The sequence below is a fragment of the Vombatus ursinus genome, unplaced genomic scaffold (genome assembly GCF_900497805.2).
Source record: "Vombatus ursinus unplaced genomic scaffold, bare-nosed wombat genome assembly UNPS02014786.1, whole genome shotgun sequence".
Lineage (NCBI taxonomy): Eukaryota > Metazoa > Chordata > Mammalia > Diprotodontia > Vombatidae > Vombatus > Vombatus ursinus.
In genome coordinates, this window is record NW_020954564.1 from 3,269,049 (window position 1) to 3,282,378 (window position 13,330).

Sequence of the window (13,330 nt, forward strand, 5' to 3'; positions counted from 1 at the left end):
TACATAGCTCTAATTTACTTTCTAATTCTCCTCTCTACTATTCTCATTTCATTTATAAAATAATTTTGGCTTTTTTTAAAATTAACTCTTGCTTCATTTCTTTTAGGAATTCTAATTGATCTTATAACCAAAATGTGTTGTTTTTTTGTTTGTTTGTTTTGGTGGGGTTTTTTTTGAGGATGATGCTTTTGAGTTATTTTCCTCTTCTGGGTTTCTGTTTTAAGCTTCCTTGACATAATAAAAGCTTTTTTTTGTTTACTCATTTTTCCAGCTTTACTTCACATTTTGGGACTTTATGTTAGGGCTGAGCTCTGTGCACTTCTGGTAGGGCTGTTGTGATTTATTATGTCTTGTCTTACCTTCTGTCATGATGCTACAGCTCTGTAGCTTTCATCTGCCCTAGGAGTTTATTTCAGAGATCCCTTCCTGGCTTAGTGTGATAATGCTGTCCCCCAGAACTGAGTCTTAGATAACTCCTCCAGAGTCAATGTGACCACTTTGCTGTCCAGTTCTTCATCTGGGAGGCTAAGTTCTATATCTCCTTTATAAGTTAGAGTGACAGCATTATAACTGTGTTCATCCCTATTAGTGATAGTGACATAGTTCTCTGCTCCTGAGATTTGGCTCTTAGATCCCCTCTCAATAGGATCACTGCTCCTGCCACCAGAGCTGAGGTTTTTTTTTTATATTTGTACTTATATTTTTATTAATTTATTTTGATTTATCAATAATCACTTCCATATGCTTTTGAGTTTAAAATTTTTCTCTCCCTTCTTCCCCACCACCCTCCCCAAGACAGTGCACAATATTAAACATATTTTCACATTAGTGATGTTGTAAGTAAAAATTAAAAGCAATAGGAGGAACCATCAGAAAGAGGAAACAGAACTCAACAGAAGAGAAAAAAACTAGCAATTAAACTTCCATAGTTCTTTCTTTGGATGTGGAAAACATTTTCCATCCCAAGGCCTTTGGAGATATCTTAGATCCTTGTATTGCCAGGAACGGTTAAGTTTATCAATATTAGTCATCACACAACATGGCTGTTATTGTGTACAACATTCTCTTGGTTCTGCTCACTTCACTCAGCATCAGACCATACAAGTCATTTCAGGTTTTTCTGAAGTCAGCCTGATCATCATTTCTTATAGCACAACAGTATTCCATTACATTCATATACCACAACTCGCTCAGCCATTCCTCAATTGATGGGCATCCTCTCAATTTCCAGTTCTTTGCCACCACAAGAAGAGCTGCTATGAATATTTTTGTACACGTACATCCTTTTCCCATTTGTATGATCTCCTTGGGATATAGCCTTAGAAGTGCTATTGCTGGATCAAAGTGTATGCACATTTTTATAGCCCTTTGGGCATAGTTACAAATTGCTCTCCAAAATGGTTGGATCATTTCAAAACTCCACTAACAATGCATTAGTGTTCCAATTTTCCCACATCTTCTCCAACATTTATCATTTTCCTGTTTTGTCATGTTGGCCAATAGGTGTGATGTGGTACCTCAGAGTTTTTTGATTTGCATTTCTCTAATCAATAGTGATTTAGAGCATTTTTTTATATGACTATAGATGGCTTTTATTTCTTCATCTGAGAACTATCTGTTCATATCCTTTGACAACTTATCAATTGGGGAATGGCTTGTATTCTTATAAATTTGACTTAATTCTCTATATATTTTAGAAATGAGGCCCTTATTAGAGAGACTGATTATAAAAACTCTTTCCCAATTTTCTACCTTCTTTCTAATCTTAGTTGCATTTGCTTTGTTTGTGTAAAAACTTTTCAATTTAATGTCATCAACATTATCTATTTTGCTTTTCGTAATGTTCTCTATCTCCTGTTTGGTCATGAATTCTTCTGTTCTCCATAGATCTGACAAGTAAACTATTCCTTGCTCTCCCAGTTTGCTTATAGTATCAGCCTTTATATCTAAATCATGAACCCATTTTGACTTTATCTTGGTATATGGTGTGAGATTTTGGTCTATGCCTAGTTTCTGCCATACTCTTTTCCAGTTTTCCCAGCAGTTTTTTTCAAAGAGTAGGTTTTTATTCCAGAAGGTGGGATCTTTGGGTTTATCAAATAATAGATTACTATAGTCATTGACTACTGTGTCTTGCATACTCAACCTAATCCACTGATCCACCACTCTATTTCTTATCCAGTACCAAGCAGTTTTGGTGATTGTTGCTTTGTAATACAACTTAAGATCTGGAATGGCTAGGCTACCTTCCCCTGCATTTCTTTTCATTAGTTCTCTTGATATTCTGGACCTTTTGTTCTTCCAAATAAATCTTGTTATTATTTTTCCTAACTCTATAAAATAATTTTGGTAGTTTGATTGGCATTGTACTGAATAAGTAAATTAGCTTAGGTAGAATTGTCATTTTTATTATATTAGCTCGGCCTACCCATGAGCAACTGGTGTTTTCCAGTTATTTAGATCTGACTTTATTTGCGTGAAAAGTGTTTTGTAATTGTGTTCATAGAGTTCCTGGGTTTGTTTCAGGAGGTAGACTCCTAAATATTTTATAATGTCTACAGTAAGTTTAAATGGAATTTCTCTTTCTATCTCTTGCTGTTGGGCTTTGTTGGTAACATATAGAAATGCTGATGATTTATGTGGGTTTATTTTAAAGCCTGCAACTTTGCTAAAGTTGTTTATTATTTCAAGTAGTTTTTCACTTGATTCTCTGGGATTCTCTAAGTATAACATCACGTCATCTGCAAAGAGTGATAGCTTTGTTTCTTCTTTGCCTATTCTAATACCTTCAATTTTTTTTCTTCTCTTATTGCTAAAACTAATGTATCCAGTATGATGTTGAATAACAGTGGTGATAATGGACATCTTTGTTTCACCCCCGATCTTATTGGAAATGCTTCTAGCTTGTCCCCATTACATATTATGCTTACTGAAGGTTTTAGATAGATGCTATTTATTATTTTAAGGAAGATTCCATTTATACCTATGCTCTCTAGTGTTTTTAATAGGAATGGGTGTTGTATTTTATCAAATGCTTTTTCTGCATCTAGTGAGATGATCATGTGGTTTCTGTTAGTTTTGGTGTTGATATGATGAATTATGCTGATAGTTTTCCTTATATTGAACCAGTCCTGCATTCCTGGTATAAATCCTACCTGGTCATAGTGTATTATTCTTGTGATAAGTTGCTGTAATCTATTTGCTAATATTTTGTTTAACATTTTTACATCTATATTCATTAGAGAAATTGGTCTATAATTTTCTTTCTGTTTTGACTCTTCCTGGTTTAGGTATCAGCACCATATTTGTATCATAAAAAGAATTTGGTAAGACTCCCTCTTCACCTATTTTACCAAATAGTCTATATAGTATTGGAATTAATTGTTCTTTAAATGTTTGATAGAATTCACATGTAAATCCATCTGGCCCTGGAGATTTTTTCCTAGGGAGTTCATCAATGGCTTGTTCAATTTCTTTTTCTGAGATGGGGTTATTTAAGTATTTTACTTTCTCTTCTGTTAATCTGGGCAATTTATATTTATGTATTCATTTCACTAAGATTGTCAAATTTGTTGGCATATAGTTGGGCAAAATAATTCCTAAGTGTTGTTTTAATTTCCTCTTCCTTGGTGGTAGCTTCACCCTTTTCATTCTTGATACTAGTAATTTGGTTTTCTTCTTTCTTTTTTTTTAATTAGATTAACCAAGGTTTTTCTATTTCATTGGTTTTCTCATAAAACCAGCTCTTAGTTTTATTTACTAGTTCAATAGTTTTCTTAATTTCAATTTTATTAATTTTTCCTTTGGTTTTCAATATTTCTAATTTGGTGTTTAATTGAGGATTTTTAATTTGTTCTTTTTCTAGTTTTTTTAGTTGTATGCCCAATTCATTGAACTCCTCTTTTTCTATTTTATTTATGTAAGCATTTAGAGATATAAAACTTCCCCTAAGAACTGTTTTTGCTGCATCCCATAAGTTTTGGTATGTTGTCTCATTATTGTCATTCTCTTCAATGAAATTATTGATTGTTTCTATGATTTGTTCTTTGACCCAATCATTTCTTTAGGATTAGATTATTTAGTTTCCAATTATTTTTTAGTCTATCCATGGCCCTTTATTACATATAATTTTATTGCATCATGATCTGAAAAGGATGCATTTAATATTTCTGCCTTTCTGCATTGGATTGTGAAGTTTTTATGCCCTAGTACCTGGTCAATTTTTGTGTATGTGCCAGGTACTGCTGAGAAAAAAGTATATTCCTTTCTATCCCCATTCAGTTTTCTCCAGAGGTCTATCATACCTAACTTTTCTAGTGTTCTATTCACCTCCTTAACTTCTTTTTTGTTTATTTTGTGGTTAGATATATCTAGTTCAGAGAGGGAGAGGTTGAGGTCCCCCACTAGTATAATTCTGCTGTCTATTTCTTCCTGTAACTCCCTAAACTTCTCCTCTAAGAATGTGGATGCTATACCATTTGATACATATATGTTTAGTAATGATATTACTTCATTGTCTATGGTGCCTTTTAGCAGGATGTAGTTTCCTTCCTTATCTCTTTTGATGAGATCTATTTTTGCTTTTGCTTTGTCTGAGATCAGGATTGCTACCCCTGATTTTTTTACTTCAGCTGAAGCATAATATATTTTGCTCCAGCCTTTTACTTTTACCCTGTATGTGTCACTCTTTTTCAAATGTGTTTCCTGTAAACAACATATTGTAGGATTATGGTTTTTAATCCATTCTGTTATATGCTCCTGTTTTATGGGGGAGTTCATCCCATTCACATTCACAGTTATGATTACTGTGTCTTTTTCTCCATCCTTACCCCCCATCCCGTTTATGCTTTTCTTACTCCTTTCTCCTTTCCCCCCTACTAGTGTTTTGCTTTTGACCACCACCTCTTTCAGTCCCACCTCCCTTCTATTATCCCTTTCCCTTTTCTTCCCCTTTACCCTTACTGCTTCTTCCCTCCCTTCAATCCCTCCTCCCTTTTCTTTCCCCTTTTCCCTCCTACTGCCTATAGTGCAAGTTAGATTTCTATACCTGATTATGTTATTCCCTTCTTGAGCCAAATCTGATGAGAGTAAGGTTCAAACAATGCTCATCCCCCTCCCTTCTTTCCCTCTGCTCTAATAGGTTTTTGTGTCTTTTCCTGTAATGTAATTTACCCTTGTCTGCCTCCTCCTTTCTCAGTACATTTTCTTAGCTCAGACTAATCCACTTACTTGGATCCATTTAACCCACTTGATTAGATTTTTTTTTATCATTACATCAAAGTCAACTTATATCCATCCCCTTTATGTATACTCCTTTAACATGGTATAATAACAACACAGTTCTCAAGAGTTACAAGTGTCATCTTCCCTTGTAGAGATGTAAACATTTTGCCCTTATTAACAACATATTGTATCTTTCTGTTCCATTTCCCTTTTTATGCCTCTCTTGAATCTTGTACTTGAAGATCAAATTTTTTGTTGAGCTCTGGTCTTTTTATCATGAAGGTTTGGAAGTCTCCTATTTTGTTGAATATCCATCTCCTTCCCTGAAAAAATCACGCTCGTTTTCACTGGGTAGTTAATCCTTGGCTACATTCCAAGGTCCTTTGCCTTAAGGAATATCATGTTCCACAACCTACGGTCTTTTAATGTAGAGGCTGCAAGGTCTTGTGTAATCCTGACTGGGGTTCCATGACATTTAAATTATTTCTTTCTAGCTGCTTGCAATATGTTCTCTTTAATCTGGTAATTTTGGAATTTAGCTATTATATTCCTTGGCATTTTCAATTTGGGATCTCTTTCAGGTGGAGAGCAGTGGATTTTTTCTGTAGTTATTTTACCTTCTGGTTCTAGGACTTCAGGGCAGTTTTCCTTTATGATTTCCTGAAGGATATTGTCCAGGCTCTTTTTTGTTCATCATGATTTTCAGGTAGGCCAATAATTTTTAAACTGTCTCTCTTGGATCAATTTTCCAGGTCAGTTGTTTTACCCGTGAGGTATTTTATATTTTCATCTATTTTTTTTTCATTTTTTTGTTTCTGTTTGACTGATTCTTGCTCTCTCATGGAGTCATTAGTTTCCATTTGTTCAATTCTAATTTTTAACATATTGTTTTCTTCTGTTAGGTTTTGTACTTTCTTCCCCAATTGGTCAATTGTATTTTTAGGGGATTTGTTTTCTTCAGTGTACTTTTTTCCAGTTGGCCAATTGCGTTCTTTGGGGACTTGTACATTTTTTCCAATTGGCCAATTGTACTTTTTAAGGACTCCTCTACCTCTCTCATTTGACTTTTAAAATCCTTCTTGAGCACTTCTAAGAAGGCTTTTTGGGCTTCAGACCATTTCATATTCCCTTTTGATGTTGCAGATGTGGGTTTGATGACAATGTTGTCCTTTTCAGAATTTCTGTCTTGATCTTCACTCTTCTCATAATATCAATCTATCGTACATTTCTTTTTACTCATGGTGTTTCTTTATTCCCTGGTCTTTAAAGAGATTATGCTCTCCTGCTGGGGAGCAGAGGGCACTGAACCAAGCTTCTTGTGTTGGGAGCCTAGGTCTTGGTCACTGGCTTTGTGTGCTGGGGTCTCTTATGTTGGCAATTGGAGGCTGTAGGGTTCTGGCAGCTTACCTGGTGTTGGGCTGGAATCAGCAAGGCTGGGACTTTCAGGCAAATCTAGGTTGCCTGCTTTTCCTTTCCTTTAGCTTTGTTCAGCTCCTTTAAGATGTGTGCTGCAGGGTGTTTATCTGCCTGGGGCCCCTTGCAGTGCTGCCTCCCTTAGTTCTGTTGAGGCACTGGGAGACTCCTTTGCTGTAGAATGCCGAGGGACCTGGTGGTTTTCTGAGCTGGTTTCCACCAGTTTCTCTGCCCTCACTGAGGCACTCGGAGATCCAGCAGTTGGTGTTTGCCTGCTTGACCACCTGGGCTTTGGGTTCTCCTCCTAGTTGGCAGTTGGAGGCTGTAGGGTCTGACAGCTTACCTGGTGTTGGACTGGAATCAACAAGGCTGGAACTTTTGGGCAACTCTAGATTTCTTTCTTCAGCTCCTTTCAGAGGAATGCTGCAGGGTTCTTATCCACCTGGGGCCCTTTGTAGTGCTGCTTCCCTTATTTTTGCTAAGCCACTGGGAGACCTGTTTGCTGTAGAATGCCTAGGCACGGGCATCTCCTCCTGGTGTGCTAAAGTGGGTCTTTCCACTAGCTGGCTGGGCGACTCCCAGTTCCATACTGCTCCCCTTCCCCTGGGGTAAAAGGGGCCTTTCCCGTTAATCCCTCTAGCTACCTGGGCTACTGCACTGCTGCACCCTGTCTTTATTCTGGTTCAGTTGTTCCAGGGTTTTTACTGGGGTGATATTTTCTGGGTTTTCAGAGGTTGATAGGGGAGGGTGAGAGTGACTGACTTTTTACTCTGCCATCTTGGCTTCTGAAAGTGGAAGTTCTGTACTTACATTTTAGATGTTTGTTCTTTGATAGAATTTAAGCTTCTCCTTTTATTTAAATTTAAATCTCCTTTCAGATGTTAGAATGACCTTTTTTCTCTTTCAGGAAATGAAATCCTGTGTCCCTTCTCTGGAGGCAGAATAGCAGTGTGGTCCTCTTCTTTTCCCTTGGCATGACTCCAGGATCCTGGACCACACCTATTCCATAATTCCTCTTCTATTCACTTGCTTGTGGTCAAATTTGCAGTCTTGTGCTTGATAAAAGACTCACTGTGGTCCTTTTTAGATTTCTAATCACTACTTGGTACATAATGGACACTGTATAAATGTTCATTCTCTTCCCTTCCCTTCCCTATACACATGAGATCCTTATTGGAGTAGCTGAGTAAGCTGGGCTGCACTGCTTCTTCCTACTCTTCCATCTTGCTTGTTCTCTCTCATCTCTACGTTTCTTAATCAATTTTCAAAGATAATTTAATGGCGACTCAACAATTAACATCATAGCCATAAAATTCAAATGTCTCTCTTGTTTCTTCAAACATTGGTTGAATGCAATCTATGTATAATAGTGAACAATAATTTAAAAAGGGGGTAGGCAACATTTAAATCTAATGATTCTTGCAGAGCCTGGTAGTGGAGTTTATCTAAACCTGATGTCCACCTCCCATGTTTTCCCCTATTTTTCTGCCAGGGACTAGGGTTGTATGGACAATAGGCTGAATTGATTTATTGATTTTTTAATCACCTTTTTAAGTATAAGTAAATTGGTTTAAAAATAGTCTTACTCTTAAAAATAACCTGAAGCAAATGGTAATTTGTATTTTATTTATATGGGTTCTTTTTTATTCCTTAATGTGTTGCTGTTGTTCAGTTGTTTCAGTCATGTCCAACTCTTCACGACTTTAACTGGTATTTTCTTGGAAAAGATAATGGAGTGGTTTGCCATTTCTTTCTCCAGCTCATTTTAAAGATGAAGAAACTGAGTCAAACAGGGTTAGGTGACTTTCCCAAGGTCACACAGCTAGCAGGTGTCTGAGGATGAATTTGAATTCAGGTGTTCCAGACTCCAGGCCCAGTGTTCTATCTATAGGTTCTGAATTTCTCCTCTCAATCCATTCCCCAAGAAAGTTCACTAACCTTCATAATTTCTCCTTTTAGTTATAGACCAATCAGTCTCAAATTCATACTTTCAGATTTCAAGGCCTTACATCTACCTATCTGTGCGACATGTTGATGTCACACAGGTCAAGTTGATATTGTCTACAAAACACTTCCATGTAGATGTGCCCTACCTATGTGAACTTAGTCTGAACCTATACAAACTTACTATTATTCCTTAAAAAAAGATATCTTTGATATTTTCCTATTTCTATGTTCATCCAACAACAATAATGAAGATAATAACATCAACAATAATAATATCAGTATTTATATATTGCTTACTATATGCCAGGTTTTATGCTAGGCAATTAACAAATATTATCTCAGTTGATCCTAACAACAGCCTTGGGAGGGGGCAGAGAGTAGGTACTGTCATTTCCATTTTACAATTGAAGAAACTGAGGAAAACAGAGTTTAAGTGCCTTGCCCAAGGTTACACAGCTAATAAGTGTCTGAGGCTGTATTTGAACTCAAGACTTCCTGACTCCAAGTCCCGCACTCTTTTGACTGTGTTGCCTAGCTGCCTATAAGCATTGTTCATATTTTTAACTTAGCTATCATTTATTTATTTTTTGTAGCTTTTTTTAGCGATTTATTCCCCCACAGTTTTAATCATCTTAGCCTTTGGATCATAGAATCATAGATTTAAGGCTGGAAGGGATTTTAAAGTTTATTTTGTTTAGCTACGCCCCTTTTTTAATTGAGAAAATTGTAGCTCATAGAATTTAAATGAGTTGCCAAAGGTCACATAGGCAGTAAATTTCTAGATGTGTAAAGCATCTAAGGGCTTGCATTATGCCTTCCTTGGGTTTAATCAGTCAACCATGTTTTCTCACATGAGTGTTTTTTTTTTTTCCTGGAAGCTATCAGATGTCTTACTGTGAAGAAGGGTTATGGATCACAAAGTAACAAGGACTCTTAGATCTAGGGGTAAGATCAGGGAGGTGCCATTCACTGAAGTCAAAGGGAATATGCATCCATCCTCCATGGATGTGATTTGCAGTCACTATAATCTGTGACTAATCTGGCCAGTTCATTTCCCTGCTCAGAAGTTTTCAATGGTTCTCTACTGCCCTGATCTAGTCCTTTTGCTTTATGGATGAGTAAACTTAGGTACAAAATAGGTAAGGTACATTCCTAATGTCACAAAGAGAGTCAGTGGTAGAATTAGAATTAGAATCCAGTTCTCTTGAACTCTATTCATGTTCCAGTGTACCAGGTAATGCCCCTCTCCATCTTTAATTTGGATAGATCAGCTGTCTTCCCAGATTTCATTGTTGGTTAAAAATAATTTTCTCTGTTTTTTTTTTGTTGTTGTTTTGTTTTGTTTTGTTTTTTTATTTTTTTTTTTAGGCAATTGGGGTTAAGTGACTTGCCCAGGATCACACAGCCAGTAAGTGTCAAGTGTTTGGTCTGAGGCTAGATTTGAACTCAGGTCTTCTTGACTTCAGGGCCGGTGCTCTATCACTGTGCCACCTAGCTACCCCCACTTAAAAATAATTTTTAAAAATGCTCTAAAAATATACCACTTATCTCAAGAGAAATTTCTTTCCAAAGTTCAGATAAGATTTCTAAGACCATCCCACTACTTAGTAAATGTCATTTTTGTTCAAATTTATCCCAGGATGAACAAACCACATGATACCTTTGAAGCACTAAGTGACATGAGGCCCAGTTAACATTTCTTTGTAAAAACTTTCCTGCAATTTTCACTTGAGTCTCAAGGGAGATTGGGATTGATCACCCTGACTCTCTCTTTCATCAAAATTGTCCTCCCATCACTGGGAAGCTGACAAGTTGGCTTAGTATTTGGATAGAAATACTGTTTCAGATGAGTATTTTTGCATGACTTAGAATACTTAAACTTATCAGAACCTGGTGAGTTTTTTTGAGTGGTAGTTTTGATTGTCTCCAGGTTAAGATCCTTGATGTGTCCTAGGAAAAGTCACTGTTAACTTAGCTCTATTGCCAGAGCTGTTGGTCACCCCAGCCTTTCCCTGAAGTTATAATTATCTCCATTTGAGGCTTCTAGGGTTTGCAAAATGCTTTCCTTAGGCTGATCAGTCAAGCACCTTTTGTTGCTGTTTGTTCTTGAAGCTCCTACATGCCTTCCTTCAGCATAGCTTTTTGCCCTTCTCCTTTGGATGACTATCCACATTGGTTGCCAAAGCCAAAAAAGAAAAGCATATCCTAAACTTTATAAAGAAAAATCCTTTTTAAAAAAATTCTCCCAAGACTGCAGCCAGCTGAAAAATACTCCCCCATTTCCTAAGAATAGTGACTTGATATTCCCACCCCTACTTTATACCAAACAAGGTGGGATCTCTAACATATGTGGGATTCAGAGGAGTCAGCATGGACCTCATTGGTCCTGGGTGATCTGCTCTAAAAGGAGATCTTATTTTCTTGATCTCTTTGTGGGTGGCATGAACAGATTCTAGGTTTTCTATACTGATCCAAGCCATCTGATTGAATATAAGGTAGTTCAAACAGAGCTGAGTTAAAAAAAAATGCTTAAAACTTCATTCAGGGAAGTCTTCACTATAACATAACCAAAGACATAAAATATACTGATAACACATTTAGGTAAGGCCTATCTGGCCCTGGCCTTTCCTGCAAGATCAGTTGGAAGGTTTTTGGAAAAGGCCCATGAATGCAAAACATATGAGGTGCCTTGGATACAGGAGCTCCAACACTCCTAAAGGGTGACAGGAATCCCAAAGCTGGATGGAGTACATTATTTCTCTCTGGGCCTCATGGTATAATGACATACACAAACCAGCAAAAAATATGAGGCCTTGCAGTGGAGGAAATCAGTCTTTTGCTAACTCTGTAGGCCCTCAGGGAACAGACAAGATTGGCTGAGCCTTTCATAAGTAGCAGATAGATGAATATACCATTTCCTCAGGCTTCAGTTTCAGCTCTGAAAGAAAAGACAAATGGTCCAATAATTGTGCAGCAAGTAGGAAAATATGGACTCAGCCGCTTCTTCCAATTGGCCAGTCATTTAATGAGTTTGCTTTTTTGATAACTTTCAGAAAAAGTAAGTGTTTTATTTGAGAATGGTGACAGGTCCAATTTCAAAGAAGGATTGATGTCCTCTATCAAGTCATAAAATATCTGCATAGATGACTGCTTTTCCAACCTCACCTCTCTCTTATTCTTCTTATGAACCTGTCTATACCTTAAGATTAGAGGAAATAAGAGTGGAATAGAGAGTTCCTCCCTCCCGCATTCCTGCTGTTCAATATAAGCCAGTCCAAAAGAACAGTGGAAAGAACACTGGAATTGGAGCCAGAACACCAAGGTTTGCATCCTGACTTCTACAATTCATTAACTGTATAACCTTGGGCAAGTTGCTTAACTTCTCTCAGTCCATTCCCTCATCAATAAAGTGGGAATCATAGACCTTATACTACCTATCCCAAAGACTTATTGTGGTGAAGGTGTTTTGTTAACTTTAAAACAATATAGAAACATAAATATACAATCATAGTATTATAATAATACTTTATCTCTTTGGTCCTCAGTTGCTATTTATGTAAAACAAGGGAACTGGTCTGGATAAACTCCAAGGTCCCTTCTATTTCTAAATCCAATGATTCTATAAATAGTGGTAAGATTTTTAGGCTATAAACATGAGTACTTTAATGAGCTTTGTTTTGTTAAAGGGGAAAACTATTGATCTGAAATTATGACAGAAGCATGAGAAGACTGAGACAAAGTAAATAAGCAGAACAAAGAAAACAATATATTGTGCATAGTGACTATAGCAAAGTATGTGGAAATTACAATAAGAAAAATAATCAAAGCCAAATGCTATGAAATTATAATAGCCAAACTGGTTCTAATATCTTTGCAGTCACACAGTACTATGGGTGTAAAACACTGAATATTATTTCAGGGTTTTTTTATATATTAATACCACTGTACTTCCCTGCCTTTTTTATTCTATTTATAGAGGAAGGGATTTACTTGGGAGGAAGAAGGAAGGGATACTTTGAAAGATAGAGGTGATTTTGAAATAAAATTAATCCCAAAACATATTTTTAAAATAATCCAAAAACATTTTAAAATATTTTTAAAACTTCGAAATAAAATTAATCCATAAACATATTTTAAAACAAAATGTCTTCCTGCCAAGATATCTTCCTCTACAAGAGGCAGAGTATCCAAATCCTCCATATCAACCCCAACACAACCCTAATATTCTTTCTAGACTGAATGATGATGAATAAATCCAATGAGAAACTACACCAGGTGACTTCTTCCACCTTAGAACTATAAAGAGTCAACCAAAAGCCCATAGACAAAAGAAAAGTGTTATCCTTCAGCAGGGCAAGTACAACCATGATCAAAAATGGGCCACATGTTGATTGCAAGGCTATGAGCCCCATGAATCCCAATCTGAAACAGAGTCTACTCTAAGAGACAAATGGAATTGGGGTACATGTGTCCATGGTTTAATTTCTCTCAGGGTGGTTAGACATGCATTGCATGGGAGTTCAGTCCAAAACTGGGCCCCCCAAGGGGGCTGATTTAGAACAGGCATAGTTTGGGATTTGGGGGTACAGTGTTATATGCCCTTTGAAGAGTAGGTATTCCCGAGGGGTGCCAATCTACTGTGATTGGTCAACATAATAGGAGGTAGGTCATATTAAAAGGAGGTCTTGGGTATGCACTTTAGATCACAGTCCACAGGGGCCAATATCAAAGGAAATACTACCCCCAG